The sequence below is a fragment of the Nicotiana tabacum genome, chromosome 3, assembly GCF_000715075.1.
Source record: "Nicotiana tabacum cultivar K326 chromosome 3, ASM71507v2, whole genome shotgun sequence".
Lineage (NCBI taxonomy): Eukaryota > Viridiplantae > Streptophyta > Magnoliopsida > Solanales > Solanaceae > Nicotiana > Nicotiana tabacum.
This window is the reverse complement of record NC_134082.1, coordinates 136331467-136340282: the sequence shown is the minus strand read 5'-3', so window position 1 is coordinate 136340282 and position 8816 is coordinate 136331467.

The window sequence follows — 8816 nt, the reverse complement described above, 5'->3', positions numbered from 1 at the left end:
GGCTCTGCCGTATAGCACAAGTGACGATTAAAGCTTGCAATTTCAGTTTCTCATCAGATAAAAGAATTCCTTCGATCACAAGATAGTCGGAGTTAGCTTTGATAATGTGTCAGCAACCCAGCTTCTCAAGACTCATCTTCTCAAGTTCTAAGAAGGAAATCAAGCAATCGATAACATGTCATAATCTTTTCTTTAAAAAGGCATCAAGATCCAATCTAAGTTCAACACAAGCGAGCAGGTCAAGAATCAAGATTTGACTCCAGAAGACACATAGATAGGAATTTTGTACTCTTAGTTTGCAAACATATATAGTGCTCTACTCCTTTTCTTTTGATGTAAGAAACGAGTAACAACAATAGCAACAACAACAACAGTTTTAACTCTAGTGTCCGATTGTCCCAGCTACCAAATTTTCCTAGAACTACATAGACATGATTCCTTTATAGCCAAGGATATGTAGGCAACTTCAGAAGCAAGGTTCGGTCACTTTTTATTCTTTCATAAAAAATGCTTTCATTGGAGTGATATGTGAGCAAAAATTAGTCATGGCGTTTACTTTTCTTTGCACAAAAACTCTTCATGTTCTCGAGCAAAGAAGGGCAGCTGTGAATACCTAATTTTTGCATGTTTTTAATTCTCCTAGAAATACTAGTATTTGGATGATTTTTAGTTATTTGTGCATTTTTTATATTGCATTTCCTTTATTAAAAATACCAAAAATATTTTTACCTTTTATTTGTATATTTTAGTTTGCATCTTTAAATTATATATTCCAAAAAGATTTTTTCTTTCTACTTATATATTTTCTTTAGGACTAAATAAGATAATTAGGGGTTAGGGGATTGGGCTAGTATATTTCAATTGAAATTGAGCCAAAATTGGCCCAAAATTAAAAGTCCAAAGAGCCCAGATCCGGTCCAAATGGGGGCTTCCATAGGAGGGTTGAAACGACGTAGTTTTATATCGAAACTACGTCGTTTTAGTTAAGTGACAAAGATCAATCTCATCCATCCATGGTATTTGATCCAATGGCCCTCATTTGATCTCCCAAGAGGTATATAAGCCCTCTAAAATCATTGGCCATTTCTCCATAAACCAAACCCTAGAAGCCCTTCTCCTCTCTTCTTCTCCTCATATCGTCGCTGCCCGTCCCCCACGGCGCCGCCACCGCGGGCAGTAGTCCAAATGCCCTCAAAACATCACCATCTGCTCATCTTTCTCTCCTCTTTCCATATCTTCAACTCAAATCCCCCAAAATTTCACGAATCTCCACGAATAGGCAAAAACCCGAAACCCTAACCCCTTATATTTTCCCAAATTCATGAGTTTTCAGGCCACTTTACCCCGTACCACTTACATGGATGTTTATAATTCGACTCGATGTACCATTTGGCATTAGTATTGGAGCCGAATTTTGATAGTTATTTTTCGGTGAACTTTTTTCCGGCGACCGCTGCTCCACTACTGCGACGCGCCAAAACCACCACTGCCCCTCCATTTTAGCCTATTTTTAGATCCAAAAGCACTTGTTTCTTCTTGGCAAGACGTTGCAATTCCTTTGTTTAGTGTCTTCCAAAAAGAACCATGTGCCTTGGGGTCGGACAGCCACCACCAGGCATCCTCTAGTGGCTCGAATCAGTTTCAAGCATACTTGTAGGGTATAACCTTCATTCCCTCACTATGTTTTGATTTTTAATTGTGATAGGTTTAGTTTGCAACTTTGATTTCTCTTTTTGGAAATTATTGTTAATTAAAGTGTCGAATTAGTATGTATGTTAATTATTTCTCTGTTTATCAGATTGTTATCAACCACCAAGATTGGTTGAATCGTTCGTTTAATTAGTTGTTTGTTTAGTTGTTGTTAATCATTCTCTGTTAGTTTAACGATGCTCGTTTAACTTCTGTTTTGCGCTTCAGTTTGTTATCTCAGTCACTTCGTGTTAGTTTATATTAATCGAATTGATTTCAATCTATTTAGTTTGAATACTTAGTTCGGTTATCTTTTAAGTCTTGTTTCTGCTGTTGCAATTCATAGTTTGGTTACTTTGAAGATGTGAGTTTTGAACTCAGCTATTTGTTGATAAAGTCAGAGGGTACTTGAGTGTAGGGCCCATGTTTGGTTGCTTTTACTATTTTAATAGCTATTTTGAGCACACTATTCCAAACACTATACACAGTTGGTAAATAAATTATCCTTTAGACAGATTTTTCAACAAAAATCTGTCCATTGTACTGTTGGGACAGATTTTTGGTAGAAAATCTATCCTTTGGATAAGTTTGCAATAATAATTAATGGCCACCCTCTCCTATAAAAGGGAGGTCTTTCTTTCAATTAAGGGGAGAGCTTCTTGAACACCCTAACACCATAGAAGATCTTTTACTCTAAAAGAGGACACATATTACACACTTAGAAAAGAATACAACTTTGAGTGTAAATGAGAGCAACTAGAGCCTCAAAAAGGATATCTCTGGCAGCCCTTTCTTACTTAGAAAAGCCCTTCATAAAAGTTCTCTAAGTTGTTTCTTGGTTCAAAAGGAATTCTTCTGGGTTTTGGTGCTCATTTTCTCTGGTTTTCCTGACTAGTTGTTTGTTGCTGTTGGCTAGAAAGTGTTGAGTTCAACAGTTGTGAACACCTGAGTCATTACTAGCTAAGTCACACGTTTATGCTAATTAGGTAACTTTTCATCATGTCGTTAAATTTCAGCTTCAATAAATGGCAATGACATGTTATTCTGAAGGATTGTTGCTTGTATTGACTGTTATTGATGTGTCCTTTTTCTGTTAAGCTTTTTTTTTATCTAACTTGTCTAGAGATGAATGGCCGAGTACTAAAACTTCTATCTTCATGTTCTGCAGATCGATAGTATAGCTTATTTTTATTATATCTGCAAGTAAGATTAATTAGTAAAAAAGTTACATCCAGTTGGTAGAAAGGGTTAACATCTAAATAAATATGAGAAAAAGTTGCAGTTTTAGAGTTTGTTTGAGTTTCATTACTCCTCTATATTTGTTTAACTGATAAACGTTAAGATTTGCTTTGTAGTTTTGTGCCTGGTTATGTTGATCTCTTCCAGTGCTAGATCTTATTAGTCCATGAAGTTTAGTTTCTGTTACTGTAACCATGTATGCTAGTCTTTCGTACAACATATGAATCTTTGGTTAACTTCATGAAAAGTAGTTTTAGAATAATAATTAAGAACTAAGTGGAGGCAGTGATTCATTTTAAGTTGTAAAGTGAAATTTGTTCATTAACTGAGTCGAAACATTAATCCTTTGGAAACTAGAGTTGGCCTTATACATTGTATTTTAGCCATTTTATGTCAATATTTTATTAATCTTCATTTGTTTAAGAATGTTAAATGTTTAAGAATATTGGGTTATCCTTGTGTAGTATTCACTAGGTTTGTTTGATAAGGAAAAGTTCATTGGCTAAAGAAGGAAATTTTGAGCTTTTAGAAAGTCTAATAACCTGGACATTAGAATCGAAGTAGGTGAGTATCTGCTTCTTGTTAATATCATTAGGCAGTAGGATGACATTACAAAAAGAGAAATTGGACCAAAACAATTTGGCCAGGCCCAATAGTGTTAGCATCTACTACTTGTCCAAGCTAGCCCAAACTTTAAAGTGTCATGTTCCTACAATAATAAATCAGAACAAGTAATCCAAATAATTAATCTAACCGCTAGGAAATTAATAGGCGCGCTTCGACCTTTTTTATTTACGGACTCGATTGCGTAGCGTGATGTGTAACATTGAATAAATTAACTAAATAATCTAATATCATATTCATTAGTTTTAGTTAAGTTTTAATTTATTTAATTCCCATAATCGCGGATTCGCTCGCGTAGCGCGATAGTAACTTTTAATAAATTTCCAAAAAGTTAATTTTTCCTCAAAGCACAATTGTAGTAATTTTTCAAAAGTAAATAACGTGCTAATAATCGTTTGTCATGACCGCGGATTCGCTTGCGTAGCGCTGTTATGACTAAATAATAAATTTCTTCGATCACGCATTCACTTGCGTAGTGTGGTTATGTATCTTATTATTCAAAGTATTCTTTAATTTTTCTAATAATCAAGAGATAAAAGCGGATAGGTAAAACATGGAAATAATATAAATCTCAGTTTGTCCAAAATTAGTTCAAGCCAAGTGTTAAGTCAATAAAGTGACCGTGCTAGAACCACGGGACTCGGGGAATGCCTTATACCTTCTCTCCGGTCAACAGAATTTCTTACCCGAACTTTATTTTCGCAAACCGATAAAAATAAAGTCAACCCTTCCTTTGACTAGGGATTCAAATAAAAGGTGATTTAGAACACCGAAAATCAATTCCAAGTAGCGACTCTGTAAATAAAATAATCCTTACTCAAATTTATTACTTCAATTGGAAAAATTCTTTAATCCACAATCCATAACATAACATATATTTTTTTTTTTGAACGGGTAAAAAAAAGAGGTGTGACAATAACAAGTGCTTTTCAAGTGTGAAAAAGGGAAAAACGTAATAAAAGAGAAAGGAAATCCATACCTACCGTTTAATTAGCTCTTTTACTTTTGATACATACTTCTTACCTATCTTGCTCTAGGGCATTCTAGAAAAAAGTCATATTGGTCCCTCTTTTTTTTTTTTTTTTTTGGGTGGTTCCGGAGATTAACTTGATATATTAAAAGGTAACAGAACTTTTTCAAGTTCGATGGAGACTTGTGCCATGACATGTAACATGCATGTCGGAGTCGGTTCAGAGTTTAATTCACTCTTTATTTTATTTTTTGTTTTCTTTCTTTTTCTCTTCATTTTCCCATTACTATTACCTAAATGTATGTGGACAATGTATACTTAGATTATGCATATTAGAGAAAGCAAAAAAGCAGAACTAAAGCCTGTCGTTTAGTGGTGTTATGAAATAAAAGCAATTTAGTAAAATATGAACAAGAAATAAAAGTAATTTAGTAAAACATGAACAAGAAATAGAGATAGAGAGAAGGAAGAGATTTTCTTCTTCAATTGTGTGTATTTTCCTATCTATTACAAAGCCTTTATATAGGCATGAAAAGTGAAGAAAATATGTCATGGAATATGTCATTGAACATAGAAAATATGTCATTGAATATGTCATTAAGCATTTGACATGAAGATCATGGAGGAAGAGTAGACATCCACCATAATATGATATTTATCATAACACTCCCCCTTGGATGTCCATAAATAATGTGCCTCGTTAAAACCTTATTAGGAAAAAACCCTATGGGAAAAAAATTCTAATGAAGGAAAAAAGTACACATATACGCCTTTTGGTTGCCTCGTTAAAAACCTTGCAAAGAAAATTCGGTGGACAAAACCTTGTAAGGGAAAATGAGTATATCGCGTATTAACTCCCCCTGATGAGAGCATCAGTTCACATCCTTCAGTCTTCGCATCCCAATCTTGTACACCAGTTTCTTGAAGGTTGACGTTAGTAGAGATTTGGTGAACAAATCAACCATATTATCACTTGAACGAATCTGTTGCACATTGATATCACCATTCTTTTGAAGATCATGTGTGAAAAATAATTTTGGTAAAATGTGCTTTGTCTTATCTCCTTTTATGAATCATCCCTTCAATTGGGCTATGCATGCTGCATTGTCTTCATACAAAATTATGGGTAGTTTGTCACACTTCAAACCACATTTATCTCAAATAAGATATATTATAGACCTCAGCATGATTAGAAGAAGTAGCCACGATTGATTGCTTAGTCGATCGCCAAGATATGATAGTGCCTCCACATGTAAACACATAGCATGTTTGAGATCAAGCCTTGTGTGTGTCAGACAAATACTCTACATCGGCATAACCAACAAGATCGGTATTGCAATCATTGCCATAAAATAAGCCCACATCGGTAATCCCCCTTAGATAACGCAATATGTGCTTGATTTCATTCCAATGTTTTCTTGAGCGGAGCTATATCTTGCTAAGACATTAACTGAAAAAGTTATGTTAGGCCTTGTAGTGTTAGCAAGATATATTAGTGCACCAATTGCATTAAGATATGGTACTTTAGGACCAAGAAGCTCTTCATTATTTTTATGAGGTCGGAGTGGATCTTTATTTATATCGAGTAATCTTACAACCATCGGGGTACTTAATGGATGTGCTTTATCCACATAGAAGCACTTTAAAATCTTTTTAGTGTATGTTGATTGATTAATAAAAAATTTATCTTTCATATACTCAATTTGTAGACCAAGATAAAAAGTCTTTCCAAGATCTTTTATTTCAAATTCTTTCTTTAAACAGTCTACTGCTTTAGGAAGTTGTCTGAGAGTTGTAATAATATTTGAATCATCAACATACATAGAGATTATAACAAATTCAAATCCAGATCTTTTTATAAAGATACAAGGACAAATTGAATCATTCTTGTACCCTTTTTTCAATAGGTACTCACACAGGCGTTTATACCACATGCGCCTGATTGTTTCAATCCGTATAAGGATTTTTGAAGCTTTATTTAATAAATTTCTTGGAAACATTAATATACTTCAGAACAATTTTAATCCTTCAATGATTTTCATTATACGCATATCAAGTTTTCATGTATTGCCAGATTAAAACCTGAAATGATTATATCCACCTTAAGAGACACATGTCTCCATATAATCAATGTGAGGATATTTACTAATTTTCTTGTATCACAATTCGTCTTTATGTCTATCGACTTGAACATTTTGCACAAGAACACATTTATACCTCCATTGGATTTATACTTTCAGGTGTTGGGACTATCCGCCCAACTTCACATTTTTTCAAGTGAAGTCAATTTTCATTGCGTATTTTTCATTTGGCCAATCATTTATCGATCCAAATTTCATGACAGATTTGAGCTCAAGATCCTCGTCAATATTAATAATATTAAGCGCTACATTATGTTAACAATATCATCGATGATCACTCTACGTTGGTTCCATTATTACCTAATAAAGACATAACTTAGTGAGATCTCTTTATCTCATTATTTTTAGGTACCTGAGCCTCTCACATGAGGTCTTACGAAGTGTTATGTCGTGGTTCTCTTCTAGACCACTTGCCTCCTTATTATGACCATCTTGAACATTTTTCCCTCTCCTTCTTCAAGGAGTTTTATCTTTGGAACCGATTGGTCTGTTACGCTTCATGTGTGCCATAGACTCTGTCCCTTATGGACTTTATTCTATTTGGAGCATTAGCAGTTGAAATATGACATTTAGCTTTGGGTCAGCAAATGCGTGTGGCAATAATTTATAAATGAATTATCACTTGAACTTCAAGTTCATATTTTCTTGTATGAGGATTTATATGTATTCATAATAATTCATTTCATGTATCACTTTCTCAGCTGTCCATTTTCTCCCCCTAATGTTGGGATCACCAACACATTTCCCAACCTTCTTTGAGAACCCATCTCATTGCATTATGGTAGCATAATTAAATCATATAGCACATCCATATTTCTATATAGAAATTATTTGGTTCCTGACCCTGAACCGATTGTGATAGGAAGAAATTTTCATAACTTGGCTAGATACGTACAAGTGCTGCTGTATATTAAATAATACATCTCATACCAATTTTTTTTTTGGAGTTTTGTTCTCATAACCAATGATTTAGCTATAATTGGAGGCATACAATTTCTGCTAAACCAACTTGGATTTAAACCAGTATTATCAAGATAAATCATCATAATTTATATTCTGGAACTGTGCTCTAATAATTTGAGCAAGCAATCTTGCAAAATCCAAACTACAAGTTGATAACAAATACACATGTGACCATATAATAGATGCATCTATTAAAAATCATATATTAGTAAACGGTCCACATGGCAGGTGACTGGGCCCATATATTTATCACCTTTTATTCATTCCAGAAATCAAGGGATTCAATCTCATCCTTAACTGGTATATCATGAGAATAAGCAGCACAAGAAAATTCTTGAAGAATATTGTATTCTTCAATATATGTCAATATAATTCTTAATTAATTTTTCGCATCATAATTGAACCAGGATGGTCAACCGGTTATGTCAACTAATATTTGTTTTAGTAAACCTCTAGTTTACTTGTAGCATATGATTCCATCATCATGCTTATATTTGTGTAGTACAAATAGGAAGAAAATCGGGTAACCTTTTATATTTACCCGGTATGATTATAGAAATATGAAGATATTCAATCTTCCTTTCATTTATAGTCTCAATTTGACAACCACTTTGACTTATACATTTGAAACTCAAAAAGTTTCTTTTGAGACTTTACAATATCAATGTCATGAATAATTTTATTCATCTGGGTAGTAACAAATTAGTTTTTCCGGAGCTCTTAACAACTTTTGTACTACAAGATCTTTTATCATACTATTCATATGATAAATGTCTCATTCACGGAGAAACTTATATCATAATAAATTGTCATGGTCAAAATTATCATAAGCAAAATTATTTCTTGCTTTAATTTTGCCTTTAATAATTTTTATAAGGTATGCCAAAATATTTTGGTGTATCACATGTACGAGACCAATGACATATTCATGTAACCACACAATAATATTTGTTCTCTTTATTTCACTCAAACCTCCCTCAAAGGTGAGTTGTGTGGTACTCATCAAATCATGTCTTGCATGTCTTTATTCATTACTTTTATCACATATTACCACATTCACCTTTAGGAATGGGTTTGCATTCTCAATGCTTATCACAAGTCACATTCTCTTCAAGGAATGGATCATAATCAGCGATGTGCTTCATACCAATTTGATGGTAAACATTGCCTTCACATTTTGAAGGACTATT